Raw genomic sequence first — 23,405 nt, 5'->3', positions numbered from 1 at the left:
CGTCTCTCTATCTCTCTCGCTCTGTCTCTCTGTCACTCTCCTTTTCTCTCTCTCTCTCCCTCCTTTGATTGGCACTTTGATTGGCTTGTTTAGGTGGGTAATTGGATCTGCAGATTGAAGAACCAGGCTAATTCAAGCTGTGGATAGTTTGGGTTCTGGGGCCTGGAGAAGTAGCGGACAGTCATCTCTCTCTCTGAGTGAGAGCAGTTTGAATTCTCATCACCCAACCACAGGCCTGTGTGATAGTCCCTTCTCTTCACAGCAATACCACGCCTCAGCAGGCAGCTAGCTGCTCCAGTACAACAGGTCCTTTGATTATAGTAAAGCCGGTGTTACAGCCAATCCAGCGGTCCAATCATCTCTGCCTGCTTACTTCCATGTGTAAAATATGTAAGTGATGGAATAATATGGTTTAGCATATACAAAAATGGTTTGTTTTTGTAATTCTAATCTATGGAATACAAAACACCTGTGCGTTTTGTTGATGTATGTATTTTCAGTAATTTATGTAATTCAGGGCTCATCTGTAAAAAAGACATTAAAAAAGATATGATTAGATACTATGTCAATAATAATAGTCTATAGATCTCCTGAAGTCATAAAGTAGAAGTCAATCGTAATAAATGAGTCCCTGCAACAATGAGCGTTCCTAACTGCTTTCTCATTTTGTAGGCCTACTCCAATTGTTATCATACTAATATAAAATCAATGTGGGTTATTTGCGCACCACTTGAGGGCGCCATTGGAGCACTCAGTTGGCCATTCATAACTTTCTACCCCAGACGACCATTGTCCCACACTCCCAACAGCGTACCCGCAAACAGAAACAACGACCAATCCCGCGCTCCCCCCACCCCCATGCACTCAGCCTTTCCCCATATTACCCCACCGCGGCTCTCTCTGCGCTCAGTCCGAGCCGCAGTCGCTCCAACGGGCGAGGCGCAGCGGCACGGTGGGGTCCCCAACCTTCCTGCAGTGCAGAGATCCACTCAACTCATGAACCCATACTGGCAACTGACAACTTCAAGGATACCGTGAATGTGTTTATTAGGAAACAAAATAGGAAAATCTACAGACAAACATTTAATTTGGTTGGAGTATTTTTGGAAAGATTTAGGCTACTTACACATATTTTCAGGATTTCTATGGACAGTCATATGACCACAGCAAATGCTCACGAGAAATAATATAATGAGTACTTTTGACCTTTCTCTTTAACCCTCAAGATGGATTTACAAACCCTGAACGAAACCTCTGTGTTCTTGGAGTGTGTGGAAGCGCAGGGCGCAGCGTCAAATGGAACGCCGAACTCCAGCCTGGAACTCACAAACATCACCACCTGTGGAAACGCTTACGTGGTCCTCAAACCGCAACATGTCAAACAGAAAGGTGAGGAGCCGGGCCACCTATATTAATTTTTTATTCAAAAACCTAAATGAAATGACCAAATAAGCCAAGCCAATGCATTTTCACGAAGCTGACACAAAACCCAATTCACCGTAGCCTACATTTCAACAGCAATAGGCGCTCAAACTACCGATTCGTTCTATTTCGTTCATTATCCAAATACCAGAGACAAGAAAACCTATTTTAAGCAAAGTTAATCTCAACTGGTAAATGCGAAGTGCAAATAGTCTAAACATTTTACCATGATTATATTCTATAATTTAATTGAATAAGAAATCAAATGATTGATATAATAATAATTGGTTCCCAGTTAATATCATTTAAAAGGGCTGGAACATCATGTTTTGATTGTAGTAATCAGTGTCCCGTTTCTTTCTAAGAATTGTATGACAACCGAGTCAACCCTAGCACAGATGCGTAGGTATATCACAAATGAATTACAATAACTTTTCATACTGTGTGTGTACAAGTGGTGTGGGTGTGCCCGCGCGCGTATGTGTGTGTGCAGTGTACAGTGATGTAGCTAATTAACATGAGGACAGCAGAGAAAGCAACAGCGCATTACGCATTCATGTATCCAGCCTAGCTACAATCCAACTCAATGCCAGAAACCATACCAATTCACACTTATTCAGAAATTCTCACGCTTGGGAATACACACCACCCCCTTTAAAACCATGACTACCACCCATCCTTAGCAAATACTGCAATCTCGACCATAAATGAAGCTAGTTCCCATTGATCCTGTGTAGTCAGAAGACTGAGGCTTTACCCTCATACCAAAAGGTCAGCATTGCACTTTGACTAAATGTTCAGCTGTATACCTATTTGTCCACTTCTAACAAAGTGACTCCTTCCCACGCTGTTGTTCACAGCTAGAGCTGTGTGTGTGTGTTTGCGCYCGCGTGTGTGTGAGAGACCGTCTCTCAGATCAATCATGGACAGATATTCCACTGTGGAGAGACATTTGATATCCAGTGAAATGTGACAAAGACAGCATTCCCTTACGGTTAATTTGCTTATGTCAGTGATTGATTTTGATATGCTCACACCATAATAAAAATCAACTCTCACTGCCAATGAGAAATGGGCTGGTGTCAGGTGTCAGAAAATGTAATCAAAGAAATTATYCTAACATGGAAATAGCGAGGGGTGATACAAAACAATTATTATTAAAACCAATTATCGTCATGACATGATTGAGGTTTCTTGTCATACAAGAGCGGGAGTGAATCGTGCATCGCGCCAACCCGTATAGAATAGAGTCACATCCTAAGGGGGGATGGGAACATTAGTCAGAAATTAGTCTTGGGTAGCAGAATGTTAATAGATTTGTGTTTGTCTCTAAATAGGCTATATCTACACTCATAAAAATAAAGGTGCAAGTTGGACCCAAGTAAGGTTCTTGAAAGCGATGCCATGGGGGAACCATTGTCTGCATGGTTTCTGAAGAACCATAAATGGAATGGTTCTATAAAGAACCATACAAAAATGCCCACGTTCAAAAATATTGAGATAAAACTTAGCGCACGCCATACATACGCATGTTTCCCGTTATAAATCAGATTTGTAAAACTGTGCCCGCGTGAACGAGCCTCCATTCACCTGTATAATTTGGAACTAGTGGAATTATTAGGACAGGGAATGAAAAATATGAATTGTTCTTCAATATTTAGTTTACCAATAGATTATTGGGTTTATATGACCTGCCTTGATATAGTCTATGAGATTAAATAGGCAATAGGCACGCACAGCGATACTGCAGGCTACACATAATGTCAAATATTTGACATAAACTACCGGTCTCTTTACTGTATTAGCAATACTTTATGCTCTATTTGGAACATGACTGAGTCCGTTTCTGAACGAGTAAACAATGGCAAATTGTTGTGGACCTGTCAGCAGAACGTTTGAATTCAACAATGTTTTATATGAACTTTTCCCCCAAACTAAATATGAGGGATTGCCCGCGAATTCTGAAACATTGTAGGGGAGGCTCCAAAAAAAATGCAATTGCAGTATTACTGTGTTTTTGTTCTACTTTACTTTTTAAAAAAGTATTATTGATATTCATTACCACATTGTTGGAATAGAGCAAGTAATAAAGGCATTTCACTGCACTTGTGCACGTGACAATAAACACTTTAAACTTGATATATAGGCCTACTTCAATGTAAAATATCAACTGTTAAATTCGACTGTATACCGATATTATAAACTGTGCTGCCTATGATATTGCAAAACTTGAAATGTATAAAACCTATCTATTTACTAGACTACAAGGTACAATTAAATGAGAGATGCACATGGTAATTTGTTCTATGGCTCATTCGGGAATATTAACCCATCAAGGCCAAAAAATGTGAGGAACATACTGCATTCTGCAATGGTTATGAAAATAAATAGGAAAAATATTTCTGTCTAATTTATATATCTAATTATTTTAGACACAGATATTCACTTTTCTCACGAATGGCAAATAGTGGCATTCTTGTTAGTATGTTTTCCTGATTTTTGTTTTTTATGAATAAGCTTTTAATCATATCCCCCATTTGCACAAAATATTTACTTGCCAGCTTTCAACACAATATTTCAACCACTATCAGATGTGCATACACATGGTCTAAAGTTTTCCAGGAGGTGAACACATTCTCACATCAATTACTTAAACAAAATATGAATGCCAACTTTTGCGTGAAAACTGGCGGACACACATTTTGGGGTATATTTTGTACATATGCACGGTTTATAAATGAGGCTCCATGACTTGTTTTGAATGGCCCTGCTTTAGGGTTTTCTGCATTATTTGCATATTTACCAGGGTGCCTTTSGAGTGAATTTGAGAGTTACCAGTACCATCCATGACTGTGTTTGCTACTGATAGAGACATGGTTGTTGAATGTGCAGTCCTAAGGACTTCACAGAGTAAGATCCTAAGTGAATTTGTTGTATTTAAATTGTATACAAAGCTTTACCCTAATATTGTGGTTAGAAACGAATAGTTTACTGGCCATATCTGGCCTGCAAATCACATTATGGTGGCTTGCAAAGTGTGTAATTCCTATTGGAATCCAGCCAGATTGGGCATATCTGACATTTTGAATTTTATTCAGAATGACTGCCAGGTTTGGGAAGACTAAGATCTGAGACTACCTTAAATATCTAAACTGGAACAACCATTTCAGTAATGGGTGCAATAAGTCCAAGATTGGAATTGTTTAAAAACATTTGTTATTTATATTTCAGTAGCATAAGATGAATTAATCAATGTACAAAACAGAGTTATGGGAAAAAAATATATATTAATGATTGTCATGGTTTTGGTTCAACTCTATTCTTAAACAGCAACACTGGGGTTCTTTTACACCAATGTGTGTTACTGTAACTACTGTGGCGGTTTCGGTGCACTGATCTTGATAAGGCAGGGTTTACACATATGAAACACACACCACCAGTCCCCGGGAAGGGTTAATAAGGTTTATTTTTTTTAAATCAGGTAGGGGCAAGGTTCCTGATATACAAAACTCAAACAAACAAAGTAAATACGTCGTCACCAGTGGAAGGGCCTCCACTCTTGGTCTTTGGGGTTCACTCCTTGTTGAAATCTTCAGTTCCTTTATTCCGGTAAACCTCCTGCTCCACCGTAAACTCAGTCTCTCCAATAGCCTCCTCCTCTTCCTCGTTCACCTGCCGGGCTGAAAGGAAAGACAAAGAAAGCAAACCCAGGGCGTGGTTAAGTAGAGGCCCCTGATTGGTTTCACCTGTCTGGTGTTTAGTTTCTAATTACAGCTGGAGACAGGTGTGGCTGTTCTGCTGCAGTCTGGCAGTTTCCCCTGAGCTGTCCATGGTCCTGCCTCTGGGGAATACTTCCCATTGCTGTCCATGGCCCTGTCTCTGGGGAATACTTCCCATTGCTGTCCATGGCCCTGTCTCTGGGGAATACTTCCCATTGCTGTCCATGGCCCCTGTCTCTGGGGAATACTTCCCATTGCTGTCCATGGTCCTGGCAGCCAGAAAACACAGAAACCTCGCAGGCACATACTGTCCATCCACCACACAACCCCTGAAATCGCTACACTACATTTACATTGCTCTTGTCCAGAGCAAATTACAGGAGCAATTAAGGCTAAGTGCCTTGCTCAAGGGCACATCAACAGATTTTTCACCTAGTCGGCTCAGGGATTTAACCAGTGCCCTTTCTGTTACTTGCCCAATGCTCTTAACTGCTAGGCTACCTGCCACCCTTGACTCTTTACATTGATAATTTAACTCTTGATCAACACAAACATTTTACATTGAAAAATCAACACTAGTTATCACTGGCCAATTTGATGTTTGATATGAATTCTGAAGAACCGTAAAGCTTAACTTCTTGTTAATCCAGCTGCTGTGTCAGATTTCAAAAAGGCTTTACGGCGAAAGCACACCTTGCGATTATCTGAGGACAGCACCCCGCATACAAAAGCATGAAAAACATTTTTCAACCAGGCAGGTGCGACACAAAAGTCAGAAATAGCGATATAATAAATGCCTTACCTTTGAAGATCTTCTTCTGTTGGCACTCCAAAAGGTCCCAGTTACATCACAAATGGTCCTTTTGTTCYATAAAGTCCTTCTTTATATCCATAAAATCTCAGTTTAGCTGACACGCTTCATTCAATAATCCACCGGTTCCCTCCTTCAAAATGCATACAAAATGAATCCCAAACGTTACCAATAAACGTATCCAAACAAGTCAAACAACGTTATAATCAAACCTCAGGTACCCTAATACGTAAATAAACTATACAATTTAAGATGGAGAATAATATGTTAATTACCGGAGATAAATAACAAAGAACGCGCTTTCATCCACGCGCATGGAAACACTACAGCCAAAATGGGAGCCACTTAGAAAAACTACAACTTCTAGCTCATTTTTCCAAAAACCAGAATGAAACTCTTTCTAAAGACTGTTGACATCTAGTGGAAGCCCTAGGAACTGCAATCTGGGAGGACTTCGCCTCATAATAAACATGAAAGCCATTGGACACAGCAGTAGGCTGAAATTATTATTTTTTGGGATGGTTTGTCCTCTGGGTTTTGCCTGCCATATCAGTTCTGTTATACTCACAGACATTATTTTAACAGTTTTAGAAACTTTAGAGTGTTTTCTATCCACATCTATCAATGATAGATTCTGGGCCTGAGTAGCAGGCAGTTTACTTTAGGCACGCTTTTCATCCGGATGTGAAAATACTGCCCCCTACCCAAGAGAGGTTAAGAGTTAACAAACAAGTGCTCCTTGAACACGCAACCCTCAGAGCCGGAACTCGTGGCTTACGCCCATCCGCCATCCTTATCCACTAATCTGGACCGACGTGAAATTTTGCAGTGTATCTTGAGTGACCTGGCTATATATTTAGCATACCCCTCGGGATCTGCCACAAGTTCCAACTGGACCACACAGACATTATCAGACCCGAATGCACGTATACACACGCACCCACGCACGTGCACAAGCACAGACACACGCACACCCACGCACACACACGAAGACTGTGACCGCAGCTGCGCCATCATCTTTAGTCACTCAGTCACCTTAATAATTTCTCAGTATGTCCCTCTGTTTCTATCACTGTCTCTCTGTCCCTATGTGTTTTGCTCCATGCAAAATATTTATAGTGCAGTAGACTGATGCAGACAGACATGCAGTGCAGCTGGTTGAATCACATAGAGGGTTGAGTGATTTCATAGCAAGCCAAGCCTCCATGACCAGAGGACTAGAGGTTCAGCTCTAACGGATTCAGACTACCCACACCAGCTTCACTGTCAACGCTCTACTCATTGTAAAATAGACGGCCATTCCTGATTTAAACTCTTTTTCACAGGACTGGGATCGTTTCCATTTCAATTCCATCACTTCAACATCAATTCACTTCAGTTGCCAAGCAATTAAATTTAAATTCATCATGTGACTCGATGGAGTTGAAATGTAGTCGACCCTGGTTTGTGTTAAGGTAAAGCCTGCCATCATGCATGACTGTAGACTGCATGGGCTATCATATCAAGAGACTTGACCCCCGACAAGTCATCTAACACGGCTATGAAACACACAGCAACTCAGGTCTTCTGGCAATATCTCTCACTAGCCACAGTACATCACTACATACAATATCACAGTGTTATAGCTGCTCATAATGGATATTATCTCTTATGAAAGTTCTTGACAGTTGACACCTGTCATATCATGCTTATGACATCGTGAAGTAGGTTGGATGATGGACGATCACTCATGTTTATTAAACTAAGAAAACCTCTCCCAGTGGAAAGTGGATGATACCCCCGTGCACTCATATTGATAGTTGAATTAAAGAATAAAGTGAATTCTTATGCCCCATCATGCAGTATAGTGGTAATGGGGTGGACGTGACAAGCGGTGCCAAAGACAGGCTATCAGTCACAAGAAGAATGCTGTGTCCCAAATGGCACCCTATTCCCTATATATTGCACTATGTTTGACAAAAGCTCTATGGGTCCTGGTCAAAGTAGTGTACTGTGTAAGAATAGGCTGGCATTTGAGACTCAGGTTTTGTATCTGTAAGATATTGGCACAATACCTCCGGGTTTCTTTCTCATTATTTTTCTCTTGCACATACTCCATCATTCTCTTTCACACTTTCTTGCTCTCATTCATTTTCTGTCCCATTCTCCCCTTTTCCGCCTCTCTCTCACACACTTGCACAACAATTTTTTTTCTCTCTCTCTCTCTCTCTCTCTCTCTCTCTCTCTCTCTCTCTCTCTCTCTCTCTCCTCTCTCTCTCTCTCTCTCTCTCTCTCTCTCTCTCTCTCTCTCTCTAGCTTTCTCTCTCCCACACTTGCTCAACCCCCTCTCTTTCACACACATTGCTCAAGTTCTGTTGTATTCCTATAATGGAGGTGGTCTATCACATCACTGTGAATTTCTAGCGTATTGCTGTGAATTTGACAGTAATTTATAGGCAGCTAATTCGCAAGTTACTGTATTTCATATTACAGTATACCTACTGTAATCGTAATACAGTATCAAAGCAAGAACTGTGTAGTGACACAGAGTACAATTCCGTACAATTGACTATTATATTTTAGAGTATTTTACTGTTATTACAGGGTATAGGTGCAAGCAGGTTGGCTTCTAGGTAATGTGTTTACACAGTACCACATATCAAGGAATATGTTGTGTTTTATATCACTTGCACTTCAAGAGGCCTTAAAAAAGGCTTCCAAACTGGCATCGACTACAGGGGGAAAACAGACCAAAAGGACATGGCAAAATGCTCAACCATTGAAGCTTTAAGACTTGCTGTCACTCCAGTCTTCCCCTATACATTTTAAATCGATGGGGCACTATAGCCACAAAATAGCAATTATTTCCCCGCCCACAATATTCTCCCACATTGCACAATAATTGACACTATCAACGTTTCACCGTATTTTACTGTTGATAAAACAAAAAATGACAGTTTTCCGTTACAGTGTACCCTGCTTATACAGTAGATATACAGTGGCAAGAAAAAGTATGTGAAACTTTGGAATTACCTGGATTTCTGCATTGTTGGTCATCAAATTTGATCTGATCTTCATCTAAGTCACAACAATAGACAAACATYGTGTGCTTATTAAACTAATAACACACGTTTTCATGTCTTTATTGAACACACCAAAGGGTTCACATACTTTTTCTTGCCACTGTATGTTTTTGTTGTTGTGTTCAGTAGGTTGGGGGGACAACACTCCATCTCCCTCACTGGCTGAACGGGTCTATTTAAGTAGCACTTTGGGTTAGAAGAGACAGATATGACATTTACTGTGGTAGATTAGCCATTAGATATAACATTTACGTGTATCTTACTCTCTGAGGAGAACCTTTCTTCAGCTAAGCCCAACTGCGCATCTGGGTCATGGCACCACTGTTACGGATGTCACGTTGCTTGCTCAGCAAGTACCCCCCCGATTTGACTTATACCTGGCTCGAACTCGGAACCTCTGCTTTGCTAACACATGTGACCGCCCTCCTTGACAATGTTCCAACGGTTTGAGACACCCAAAAGGTACTAATTGGATGGCTCCATCCACTACATTTCAAGACACCTGTGGAGTGAGCTTACAGTACGCTCTTAACTCTGTTACATTCGCACAGTGTGATGAGGGTGAAAAAAGCTAATTGGGAACTAAACAAAGGAACTCACAGCCTTATAGCCTTTATAGCCTTAGTAGCTGTAGTATAGTGACATTATCAGGTGTTCATGAAGGATATCTCACATAAAACACAGAAAAAAGCTGTAAAACAGTATAATTTATGTTAGGTGAGAAACAGGTAATTTAAAATACTGATGGTGTTGCTGAAATTCATAATATATTCAACCACATGTTTCATAGTAATGCTAATGTGTGTTCTGTATGTGTGTGTAAGTTACAGTGGTGTAAAGTACTTAAGTACTTAGGTATCTGTACTTTACTATTTATATTTTGGACAACTTTTACTTTTGCTTCACTACATTCCAATAGAAAAGTATGTACTTTTTACTCCATACATTTTCCCTGAGACCCAAAAGTAGTCATTATATTTTGAATGCTTAGCAGGACAATAAAATGGTCTAATTCACACACTTTTTAAAAGAACATCCCTGGTCATCCCGGATATCCATGGGCACGCTCCAAACACTCAGACATAAATAACTAAATTATGCATAATATAAGGACTTTGAAATGATGTATACTTTACATTTTGATACTAAATACTTTTAGACTTTTACTCAAGTACACTCTCAAATTAAAAAGGGTTCTTCAAAGAACTCCTTTTAATGGTTCCGCGACGAACATTTTGAAGAACCTTTTGGGGTTAATTTTTGAACAACCCCCCTCCGCTAGTATTATTGTTATTATTATTAATAATAATAATACACATATGCAAAACAATAACAACAATATTTTAGTTGTCAGTGTTTATTATGATTTTAGTGGCAAAGCAGTATTCAAAAATCCAAATATGGATCCACAGACTTCACCCTCCCTACACCTCTGATTAATATAACAGGAAACCTGTTTGATCACCATGCACTGCAAAATCAATCTGGTGGTGGATACATAGAACATCAACACATTAACATCAACACGCCAGAGGATAAACCCATTGGACTTGAGGCTCTGCTGGGAGTTATAATAATTATACAGATGATTAACAAAACATGCACACAACAGAATTCAAACCTTGGTTTTTGTAGGTAAATGTGAATGGAGAAAAAAAACTATTTTGATAATGGTTTTCATACACATACCTTGTCCATAATGTAGAGGCCTATGGGATATTCATTGAAGAGGTAAGGGAGGAGGATGGTAAATGTGATATTCATAAGATAACATACCAATGCCAATAGACATACCTTTGTACGTATGCCTAATCAACTGTATCCCGGCAGGCACAGATACAAAAGTGAGCAGTTCAGTCATCTGCTCCCAATACAGCTAACCTTTAACATATTCTTATAGCCTACACATTCTTAGCTATTTGTTGATTGATATTCATTGACTTGTGTCCATTTTCTGTTTTAGAAAGATTTGAACAAATTTGAAAAGATAAATGGTATCGTCATAAAACAATATGAATTTAGATCATACAAGGGACAAACCTTACCTTAAATTAAGGAGATCTTCACATTTTTCAGTTAAGTGCCTGCACCTGCTGTCCTTTCAAATCCAAATGTTTCAGTTGGGCAGTAAGGGTCCTGCAAGAAACCCCAACAGCTAAGGAGGTTCCTCGATGAACCCCACCTCCTATGGGGTTCTTAGAAGAACCCTTTGGGGGCAGTTTTTCAGTGCCAAGAGCCCTAAGGTTCTTCTAAGAACTTTGAGGATCTTATAAGAACCCTTGTTGAACCCCTAATTTTTAGAGTGTAGTATTTTACTGGGTAACTTTCACTTTTATTTGAGTAATTTTCTATTAAGGTATATTTACTGTTACTCAAGTATGACAATTGGCTACTTTTTCCACCACTGGTAAGAATCGTGTGATTCTAACGAAGCAGACTCAGTTGGTGTCATGTTTATACCACTGTGAACAAGTATGCACAGGGATTTAGTTTTTTGGCCCACCTCTAAACAATCACAACTACTTTCTCCGCTTATGTAGCCTTCTGCTACCCTGTTCCCTGCTGACTGTGTAAGCTTAGCACACTGTGAAAGATATCTGTGCAGTGCGGTTCTGCATGTTCAGTCCAACATCTGCAGTGGCCATACAGCATTTACTGTGATTTGGCCTCTGCAGAAGTCAGTGTATTCATTCTTCTTGCGCTTCGCGGAGCACGAACACGATGGTGTTCTCCATTTTGCTCTACAACCCCCACAAGTGTCACAGGACTTGTTTGAAGGTAACCTATACAGTCGTGGCCAAAAGTTTTGAGAATGACACAAATATAAATTTCCACAAAGTTTGATGCTTCAGTGTCTTTAGATATTTTTGTCAGATGTTACTATGGAATACTGAAGTATAATTACAAGCATTTCATAAGTGTCAAAGGCTTTTATTGACAATTACAGGAATTTGATGCAAAGAGTCAATATTTGCATTGTTGTCCCTTCTTTTTCAAGACCTCTGCAATCCACCCTGGCATGCTGTCAATTACCTTCTGGGCCACATCCTGACTGATGGTAGCCCATTCTTGCATAATCAATGCTTGGAGTTTGTCAGAATTTGTGCATTTTTGTTTGTCCACCCGCCTCTTGAGGATTGACCACAAGTTCTCAATGGGATTAAGGTCTGCAAAGTTTCCTGGCCATGGACCCAAAATATCGATGTTCTGTTCCCCGAGTCACTTAGTTATCACTTTTGCCTTATGGCAAGGTGCTCCATCATGCTGGAAAAGGCATTGTTCATCACCAAACTGTTCCTGGATGGTTGGGAGAAGTTGCTCTCGGAGGATGTGTTGGTACCATTCGTTATTCATGGCTGTGTTCTTAAGCAAAATTGTGATTGAGCCCACTCCCTTGACTGAGAAGCAACCCCACACATGAATGGTCCCAGGATGCTTGACACATGACTAATGGTAGCGCTCACCTTGTCTTCTTCGGACCAGCTTTTTTCCGGATGCCCCAAACAATCGGAAAGGGGATTCATCAGAGAAAATGACTTTACCCCAGTCCTCAGCAGTCCAATCCCTGTACCTTTTTTCAGAATATCAGTCTGTCCTTGATGTTTTTCCTGGAGAGAAGTTGCTTCTTTGCTGCTCTTCTTGACACCAGACCATCCTCCAAAAGTCTTCGCCTCACTGTGCTTGCAGATGCACTCACACCTGCCTGCTGCCATTCCTGAGAAAGCTCTGTACTGGTGTTGCCCTGATCCCGCAGCTGAATCAACTTTAGGAGACAATCTTGGCGCTTGCTGGACTTTCTTGGGTGCCCTGAAGCCTTCTTCACAACAATTGAACCGCTTTCCTTGAAGTTATTGATGATCCGATAAATGGTTGATATAGGTGCAATCTTACTGGCAGCAATATCCTTGCCTGTGAAGCCCTTTTTGTGCAAAGCAATGATGACGGCACGTGTTTCCTTGCAGGTAACCATGGTTGACAGAGGAAGAACAATGATTCCCAGCACCACCCTCCTTTTGAAGCTTCCAGTCTGTTATTCGAACTCAATCAGTATGACAGAGGGATCTCCAGCCTTGTCCTCGTCAACACTCACACCTGTGTTAACGAGAGAATCACTGACATGATGTCAGCTGGTCCTTTTGTGGCAGGGTTGAAATGCAGTTCAAATGTTTTTGGGGGATTCAGTTCATTTGCATGGCAAAGAGGGACTTTGCAATTAATTCCAATTAATCTGATCACTCTTCATAACATGCTGGAGTATATGCAAATTGCCATCATACAAACTGAGGCAGCAGACTCTGCAAATTAATATTTGTGTAATTCTCAAAACTTTTGGCCACGACTGTACAAACAAATGGAAGTATGGAGGTAGTTTTGTGGCAACAAAAATAAGGGGTTAAATATGTGTACAAAAACACAAAAATATTTATCCTAGATATAGGACAGACACTTCAAAACCTTATTATTTCTGATTTATTTTTGACAGTCTTTTTTGCCATTTATGAATGTGTTAATCAATGCGTTTCTATGGGCTATAGTAGTAAAGGCCAAATTCAATATTTGTAAAAATATATATCTATATTTTTTGAATTTTATACCTAAAGGAGTCCTAAAATTCAACAACTTAAACTTTTAGACATTAAAAGATAGAGTTTGGGAGCAGCAAAACAGTGAGCGTACATCCACTTTTATTCTATGTATTGTACATTATTTTAGCCAGGTCCTGTTTATTTTTTTTGAAGCCAGAAGCAGGCTAGTATCAGCTACATTTATGCCTTTACTAGACTATGGGGATATTTTATATATGAATGCTTCCGCTCAGTGTTTGAGATCAATTGATACCATTTACCATGGCGCATTGAGATTTTATTTAAACTGCAAAACCCTTACGCACCATGGTACTTTATATATCAGGGTTGGCTGGCCTTCTCTAGTCACTCGTAGGCTCAGTCACTGGTATACTTTTATTTCCAAAGCCATTTTGGGTTTCCTACCATTTTATTTGGGCATTTTTATTGTTCAGAAATGTGGTGGGTACTCTCTTCGTTAGCAGGAGTTCATCCTGCTAACTCTTCCAAATGTCCGAACTGAATTTGGTAAAAGGGCTTTAATGTACTCTGCGCCATCGGCTTGGAACGCCTTACAAAATACTTTTAAACTGGAAGAATTTGTCCCAATTTGTGTTTTTAAATCACTGTTGAAGGATTTTGAGACTGATTCCCTGACCTGTCAATGTTTTTAATTTGCTGTTTTATGACTTTGTTATACTCTTGTGAATTCTATGGTTTTAACTAGATTACTTGTAGTTTTTCATGTTGTCTGTCTGTAATTGTGTAATGACTTCGTGCTGCCTATCTTGGCCAGGACGCTCTTGAAAAAAAGAGATTTCAAATCTCAATGAGCCCTTCCTGGTTAAATAAAGGTAAAATTAATTTAAAAAAATGTTGGATGTGCGTAAAACCCCCTCCATATAGGCTATATGTCCATATGCCAATCATGGAATGAGAGGTGAGCTAAGTGCATTAGCCAAGTATCCTCATCACCGTTTCCAAAGAGCGCCTCTTGTAGGCAGCAGGTAGTTGGCAGGTAGCGTATCAGTTAGAGAGGTGAGCCAGCATAAAGTTCAAATCCCGAATCAGACGTAAAAAAAAATCTGTTGGGAAGTGAGCTGGCAACAAGAGGGTTGCTGGTATCAAATCCTAGATGCTATTGCCTGCCGTTGTGCCCTTGAGCAAGGCACTTAACCCCACACAACAACAGCTTGCCCTGTGTGGCAGCCCCCGCACCTCTCCAAAAATACTTGAATGTGTCTTTTGGAGGGGGTAAAAGTGGAAGTCAAATGTTTATTGGACCTTGTGTGCAATTGACCAATACAGTGATCATAATCGGAATCTTGTCTGGTAACCAAAGACGCGCTCCTCCAAACATATTCAAATGATTCAGTCCTAGGCTAAACTATATGGCTTATTGAGAATGTGCCTCACACATACAATTTATGGGAGCCTAGTATTTTTTATTTGAGGAGGTGCGATACATGCAGTATTAAGCCATGAAATGTGTTGATTGGCCAGTGAGTGGCCAGGCCTTCGCCACACCTACAATTGTATTTATTCATCGATCCCAGCCCTTTCATGCCACCGCCAGCTATTGAGCTCCTAATTCCTAAAAAAAGTCTGATACTCCCCTGGACCTATAGCATTACCGCCAACGGTAAGATTTACCATTGTGTCAAAACAAAGCCCTCTGTCTCAGTGACAGAAGAATGAGTTTGTAATGGGCTGTATTGATTTTTATTTTCTACCTATGTCTCTGTTTCCCTCCAACCCGCCAAGATGAATACCAGGGGTGATTAAGGAGAAAGGTTTCTCCTCTCCTGGTACAAACAGCAGGATGACAGAAGTAAATGTGGTCAGGGAGTTATGGCTGTTCCCTGCACAGCCACTGAGCAAACAGGAAAGTAATTGGCTTCGATTAGGCTGAAGCCGGTGTAACATATTTCATTAGGGAGACAGGAAGAAAGAACGAGGGAGAGTGAGAGAAGAGAGGCAGTGTATTTTAGTTGTGTCTTCCCTCTCCATTACCTGATTGTGGTGTGCATGTAGGCACAGACATAAATACACGCACGCACACATAAACACCACAAACCCAAACGCATAAACACACACACCCTAGTTAGGCTCAACTTATTAATGAGAATGTGTTTAATTGCAGGTCCCTCTAAACACATTCTGAGCCAACACTGAGGTGCTTACAAGTTASAGCTGATACAGCATCAGGGTAATGTGAGAGAGAAAGTGTATGTGTATGTGTGTGAAGATATTTTTGTCATTGCATATTGTCATTTAGGACATGTGTTGTGTAATAGGAGTTGGTGGGTGGATTCCAACTTCCGCAGCACCACATAAGCTCACTGAAGTTACTTTCACCGTCGTCAGAGAAAGTAGGTGGAATACTTCCTCTTAAAACCTCAGTGTGTGATATCAGGGGCACACAGCTGTTCTGATGAAACAGAGAGAGACCTCCTCCTGGAGTTCTTCCTAAAATTCCTGTTGGGTTTTCAGTATCAGGTAAAGTTATACGTCTATAGTCAGGAACAGGAGTGTAGGGAAGAACAGGTCTGAAGACAGTGGAGCAGAATGCCTCAAGATGAAAACATAATATTCAATATCTGTAAATCTGAGTAAATATTAGGACTTCAATCCACATACTTGTACATTTGTGGGCAATAACCTTCAATCTGGATAACAAGAAAAAACAAATTATAAGGCTAGAGAATTTGTTCGACCAATAATACCAACACATGTCAGAGAGTAAGCATTGAGAACCAATTCCCGAAAGAAAACCAGACTCCTCGACTGACACTGACGATGTATGCTTTTCACCACCTGGAATGGTAAGTGTAGAAACCGACTTGCTAAAGTCGATAAATAATACATTGTGAATACTTGAACTAGTCAGTAATGATATAAAGGAGTTGAAGGCGAGCCTCGAGATGAGTGATGAAAAAGCTGCGACAACMGAGAAACAAACAGGCTAAAAGGTACAGTCAATACTATTGAAATGGACGTTAAAGAAGTTAAAAAAGAGAACATGTTTCTGAGCGAAGCCTTACTTGAAATATAGACTAGATCTATGCGAGAAAATCTGGTACTTACTGGTATTACAGAGAATCAGGATGAAGATCCAGAGTGTGGTGAAAGATATCCTGGTTAAAGCGCTACAGATACCGTCCAAAAAATCAAGCTCGAAGGTGTAGATCGTTTCGGACAGAAAGGATATCGATATGAACGCCCAATCGTTGCCATATTTGCATTTTTTTTTCAATTGAAAGTTTTCTTAAGTTTTCTTGTTTTTCAATCAATCAACCAACCAAACACATTCCACATTCACAGATGTGACAGACTTAAAAAAATAAAATATTAATAATAATAATTTAAAAAATAATTTAAAAAAAGAAGTTATATATATATATATACACACATACACACATATATATATATATATATATACACATATATATATACATACACACATATATATATATATACATACAGTGGGGCAAAAAAGTATTTAGTCAGCCACCAATTGTGGAAGTTCTCCCACTTAAAAAGATGAGAGAGGCCTGTTTTCATCATAGGTACACTTCAACTATGACAGACAAAATGAGAAAAAAAAWTCCAGAAAATCACATTGTAGTATTTTTAATGAATTTATTTGCAAATTATGGTGGAAAATAAGTATACCATTCAAGATAGGTAATGTTATAAAATAATTAGTGTTCAACTTTCTATTTACATCATTTATACAGTGCATTAGCAAAGAATTCAGACCCCTTGAATTTTTCCACATTTTCCCCCCTCATCAATCTAGACACACCCCATAATGAGAAAGCAAAAATGTATTAAAATTAAAAAACAGAAATATGACATTTACATAAGTATTCAGACCCTTTCCTCAATACTTTGTTTTTATTCTTTTATTTAACTAGGCACGTCAGTTAAGAACAAATTCTTATTTACAATTACATCCTAGGAATACTGGGTTAACTGCCTTGTTCAGGGGCAGAACAACAGATTTTTACCTTGTCAGCTCAGGGATTCAATCTAGCAACCTTCTGGTTACTAGTCCAACGCTCTAACCACTAGGCTACCTGTGGTCACCTTGAGTCTTGGATATGACCCTACAGGCTTGGTACATCTGTATTTGGAGAGTTTCTCCCATTCTTCTCTGCAGATCCTCTCAAGCTCTGTCAGGTTGGATGGGGAGATTCCCTGCACAGCTATTTTCAGGTCTCTCCAGAGATGTTTGATCGGGTTCAATTCCGGGCTCTGGCTGGGCCACTCAAAGACATTCAGAGACTTGTCCCGAAGCCACTCCTGGGTTGTCTTGGCTGTGTGCTTAGGGTCATTGTCCGGTTGGAAGGTGAACCTTCGCCCCCAGTCTGAGGTGCTGAGCACTCTGGAGCAGGTTTTCATCAAGGATTTCTCTGTACTTTGCTTTGTTCATTTTCCCTCGATCCTGACTAGTCTCCCAGTCCTTGCCGCAGAAAAACACCTTATATGTGACCGAATGCTTTGATTTGGTCTGTAGCAACATTTGAAATATTTTTTTTTTTTTTACATTGGATAAAAGTCTCAGAGCTAGAGACTCAGAGCTAGAAAATGGTATATCATACACTGCAGTGAGGAACAATAGGAAAGTAATTCTGCTTTAAAAGTTGATTAACTTGTAACCCCACTTTTGAGAAAATGACCCTTGAATGTTTTGGTATACCTATTGGAGAGCTCTTCTTTGTCTACACCTATTTAACATCAGTCACACCCTCTTAAGCCTTAGCCACACCCATCTCTTTAAGGATTCACATGTGAGGCCATGTGGTAAACAAAATTGTCTAGATATACCATATTTACTGAATATTTTTACTTAATAGATGATGCTTACCCGACACACTTGTCTAAATTCATGGGTCATTTGARGGAAATGCTATAACCACCCCCCAGCCACATCTAGCTAAGTGGATAGATCACTATTGTCTAGACATGTACACATGTTTATGAAATACATTAGATGGCTGTGTTCACCCCCAGACACACCTGGCTAACTTGATGGGTCATGTAATAATCCGACCGAAGTGGAGTCTTTTGATTAGACGTAGCTAGTTAGCTACTGTAGCTAGCTAAACAATGAACTGGCATAATCCCAAATCATACTAATACCAATACAAACATTGTCATAGCTGTAGTATGAATCTGCAGGTAGCTAAAGCTAACAAACTATGTTCAAAGTTAGCTAGCTAGCATTATTCTATAACTAACAATTCAAATAATTTTCTGATTAGAATAATATTACTTCACAGATCATAGACGTAACGTTAGTTAGCAAGCCAGCATGCAAACATTTTCTAACTAACTAACAGTACGCTTTACCTTGCAATGAAAACACCTTTCTGACAAAATTAGAAATGTATATTTGAAAATGTAGCTAGACTCTTACCGTATATAMGAATGAACACTTCACCGCAGACTGGAACAATTTAACTCTGTTATGTTTGTTGCTACATCTTGTTTGGCCAGCACTGTGTCAAGTCATTCCAGTTCACACTGACTGTGACGTGTGCATTAAGTATCCCATCACTTTTTCCAGCTGGTCTGTTGATAGTGCCTGATAAATTCAGGGCATCAATGTTTTTGAGAAAAGTAGCAAAACTTTTTTTGTTCTCGATGTCTGATGTTATATCTTTCAAAAACGGCACAGTAGAAAGGACTATCAACACATACTGAACAGCTCACATTATAGTCAGAAGCATGCCACATGGCAGACCAATCCAAACTCTCGGCATGTCCAGCCCGTCCATTATCTCAGCCAATCATGGCTAGCGGGAAGGTTCCTGTATTTTCTGTGTCTAAACCAACTTGGCTCGTAAGTTAACAATTGTATTCATATTACAGATGAAATACAAGTTTGTTAATAAGGCACATGAAAGTTTGTATGTTCCAAAAGGCATTTCTGCCCAAAAAACACATTTTGATAAAAAATGAATGTTTACGTTCAAATGCCTCTCCTGTTAAGTAGTGAAGTGTGACATTCACCTTGTTTCCTCAAATGAGTCACATATAGACCGGTATGTGCCTTTCCAAATCATGTCCAATCAATTGAATTTACACAGGACTCCAATCAAGTTGTAGAAACATTTCAAGGATGATCAACGAAAACAGGATGCACCTGCGCTAAATTTAGAGTCTCATAGCAAATGGGTCTGAATACTTACAGTATGTAAAAAAAGGTATATTTGTTTTTCATTTTTAAATGTATTAATTGGCCAAAATAAAAAAWWAAATAACTGTTTTTCGCTTTGTCATTATGGGGTATTGCGTGTAGATTGATGAGGGAAAACATGTATTTAATCCATTGCAGAATAAGGCTGTAACGTAAATGTGGAAATAGTCAAGGGTTCTGAATACTTTCCAAATTCACTGTTAATAGATTACACAAAACATAATTAGAAGAAAGGACAATTATTGAAGTAATATATTTTCAAATACAAGGATTAAGAACATAAAAGTACTCAAAAGCCCGAAATTGGGTAGGATTCAATATGGCAGAGATAAAAACACAGCAAACAGAGGACATAGAAGGCACAGTACGTATGTGGGTATGTGCGGGTGTATATGTGGGGGGAGTGTGGTTGTGATTGAAGATGGGGGGTGTGTTTTTGTGATTGGAAAAGTATGGTGAGCTAAGTGAGTGGAAAAGGAAAATAGTTGCAAATGCCAAAGTCCATGTGTGTCTGTGAGCAGGAGTTGTGACAGAGTTTTAAATTTTGTGCAGATATGGGATATACATTTTAAAATAAATTGCAAATATAGTCTAGTTATTGTCTTATGATGATGGAGCGGTCCCCAACCCTGTACCCTAGACACCCACATGAGCGACACACACACTCCATATCTGTTTTATAAGCCTACTGGAAGTAGCCTATATGCAGCCAAGATAGAAAGATAAACACGGTCAGAGACCCACTAAGCAACTAAGAGTCTGAGGCTGCCTGACAGGGTTGGTCCAACAAAGCCAAAGCCCCTCGGTGGGAATTTCTCAAAGATGTTGATGAGAACCTTGACGACCTTATACCTAGCCGGTGGGAATTCCGGTGGAGACCCCCACCCAGTTCTGGCAACACTAGCTGCAGTAGCCCATGGGGAGCGGGCAAATCTCCCCATTCTTACATGCCTTTTCAAACATCTATAACTGTACACGCATTCGCACATGAATTCTTCTCTTGAGTTGGACTCGTGGATGGAACAACTGTTGAACATCTGAGCGGTGGACATGGGTGGCCTGCCAGTCACTGGGACGACAATCCAATATGGGGATGGGGGTAGGTTTTAGTGGGTGGAATTGTGGAGAACTATTGGAGGTTTACTCAGTAGCAGTGCAAATATCATGGTACAGCTATATGGATACTCAATCATAATGCTACTTTTTAATGGTAAGTTTACAAACATACAGTGGGGAGAACAAGTATTTGATACACTGCCGATTTTGCAAGTTTTCCTACTTACAAAGCATGTAGAGGTCTGTAATTTTTATCATAGGTACACTTCAACTGTGAGAGACGGAATCTAAAACAAAAATCCAGAAAATCACATTGTATGAAAAAAAGAGAGAGATGATTATAATATGGTCCAAGACCTCAATGGATCGTAAATGTAACGTTCGTCCTCCTCCTCGTCTGAGGAGGAACAAGGATCGGACCAAAATGCAGCGTAGGTTGAATCCATCATAATTTTAATAATAATAACGAAGACGAAAATACACTTGAACAAACTACAAAATAATAAACGACGTTAACAGACCTGAACATAGAGACACATAAAACAATGAACGCACGAACAGGACAAACGAACGAACGAAACGAAACAGTACCGTGAGGTGAACAAACACAGTCCAGCAAACAATCACCCACAAACAAACAGTGTGAACAGCCTACCTTAATATGGTTCTCAATCAAAGGAAACGTAAAACACCTGCCCCTGATTGAGAACCATATCAGTCTAATTGAACATGAACCCAACATAGAAACACATAACATAGAATGCCCACCCAGCTCACGTCCTGACCAACTAAACAAAGAACAAACAAAGGAAATAAGGTCAGGAACGTGACAGTACACCCCCCCCCCCCCCCCCCCCCAAGGTGCGGACTCCGGACGCAAAACCTTAACCTATAGGGAAGGGTTTGGGTGGGCATCTGTCCACGGTGGCGGCTCTGGCTCTGGACGTGGTCCCCACCCCACCATAGTCAATCCCCGCTTCCGTGGCCTCCTCCTAACGGCCACCCTCCATATAAACCCCACTGGATTAAGGGCCAGCACGGACTAAGGGGCAACACCGGACTGAGGGCAGCACCGGACTGAGGGGAGCACCGGACTGAGGGGCAGCACACCGGACTGAGGGGCAGCTCCGGACTAGGGGGCAGCTCCGACTGAGGGCAGCTCCGGACTGAGGGGCAGTCCGGACTGAGGGCAGCTCCGGACTGAGGGGCAGCTCCGGACTGTGTGACGGCTCTGGCAGGTCATGGCTGGCTGACGGCTCTGGCAGGTCATGGCTGGCTGACGGCACTGGCAGGTCATGGCTGGCTGACGGCTCTGGCAGGTCATGGCTGGCGGGCGGCTCTGGCAGGTCATGGCTGGCGGGCGGCTCTGGCTGCTCCTGTCTGGCGGGCGGCTCTGGCTGCTCCTGTCTGGCGGGCGGCTCAGGCTGCTCCTGTCGGCGGGCGGCTCTGGCTGCTCCTGTCTGGCGGGCGGCTCTGGCTGCTCCTGTCTGGCGGCGGCTCTGGCTGCTCCTGTCTGCGGGGCGGCTCTGGCTGCTCCTGTCTGGCGGCGGCTCTGGCTGCTCCTGTCTGGCGGACGGCTCTAGCGGCTCCTGTCTGGCGGACGGCTCTAGCGGCTCCTGTCTGGCGGACGGCTCTAGCGGCTCCTGTCTGGCGGACGGCTCTAGCGGCTCCTGTCTGGCGGACGGCTCTAGCGGCTCCTGTCTGACGGACGGCTCTGAAGGCTCAGGAACAGACGGGCGCTTTGAAGGCTCAGGACAGACGGGCGGCTTTGAAGGCTCAGGACAGACGGGCGGCTTTGAAGGCTCAGGACAGACGGGCAGTTCAGACGGCGCTGGGCAGATGGATAGCGCAGGGCGGCACTGGGCAGACGGATAGCGCAGGCGGCACTGGGCAGACGGATAGTGCAGGCGGCTTTGGGCAGACGGATAGTGCAGGCGGCACTGGGCAGACTGACAGTGCAGGCGGCACTGGGCAGACGGCAGACTCTGGCCGGCTGAGGCGCACAGTAGGCCTAGTGCGTGGTGCCGGAACTGGTGGTACCGGGCTAAGGACACGCACCTTAAGGCTAGTGCGGGGAGCAGCAACAGGGCGCACAGGGCTCTGGAGACGCACAGGAGGCTTGGTGCGTGGTGTAGGCACTGGTGGTAATGGGCTGGAGACACGCACACAGGGCTAGTGCGTGGAGGAGGAACAGGGTTCTGGAGACGCACAGGAAGCCTGGTGCGTGGTGTTGGCACTGGTGGTACTGAGCTGGGGCGGGGAGGTGGCGCCGGATATACCGGACCGTGCAGGGGTACTGGCTCCCTTGAGCACCGAGCCTGCCCAACCTTACCTGGTTGAATGCTCCCCGTAGCCCGACCAGTGCGGGGAGGTGGAATAACCCGCACTGGGCTGTGTTGGCGAACCGGGGACACCATGCGTAAGGCTGGTGCCATGTATGCCGGCCCGAGGAGACGCACTGGAGACCAGACGCGTTGAGCGGCTTCATGGCACCTGGCTCAATGCTCAATCTAGCCCGGCCAGTGCGGGGAGGTGGAATAACCCGCACCGGGGCTAAGCACA

The 23,405-nt window shown here is 41.8% G+C and overlaps 1 pseudogene; it reads left to right on the top strand.

The window, feature by feature from the left end:
• Positions 1 to 926: 926 nt before the first annotated feature.
• The window catches only part of LOC111959359 (cholecystokinin receptor-like), a 61,990-nt pseudogene continuing 39,511 nt past the window's right edge, over positions 927 to 23,405 (top strand).

This window comes from Salvelinus sp. IW2-2015, linkage group LG36, assembly GCF_002910315.2.
Source record: "Salvelinus sp. IW2-2015 linkage group LG36, ASM291031v2, whole genome shotgun sequence".
Lineage (NCBI taxonomy): Eukaryota > Metazoa > Chordata > Actinopteri > Salmoniformes > Salmonidae > Salvelinus > Salvelinus sp. IW2-2015.
The sequence above is the reverse complement of the archived record's forward strand: the minus strand, read 5'-3'. Positions and strand labels throughout refer to the sequence as shown.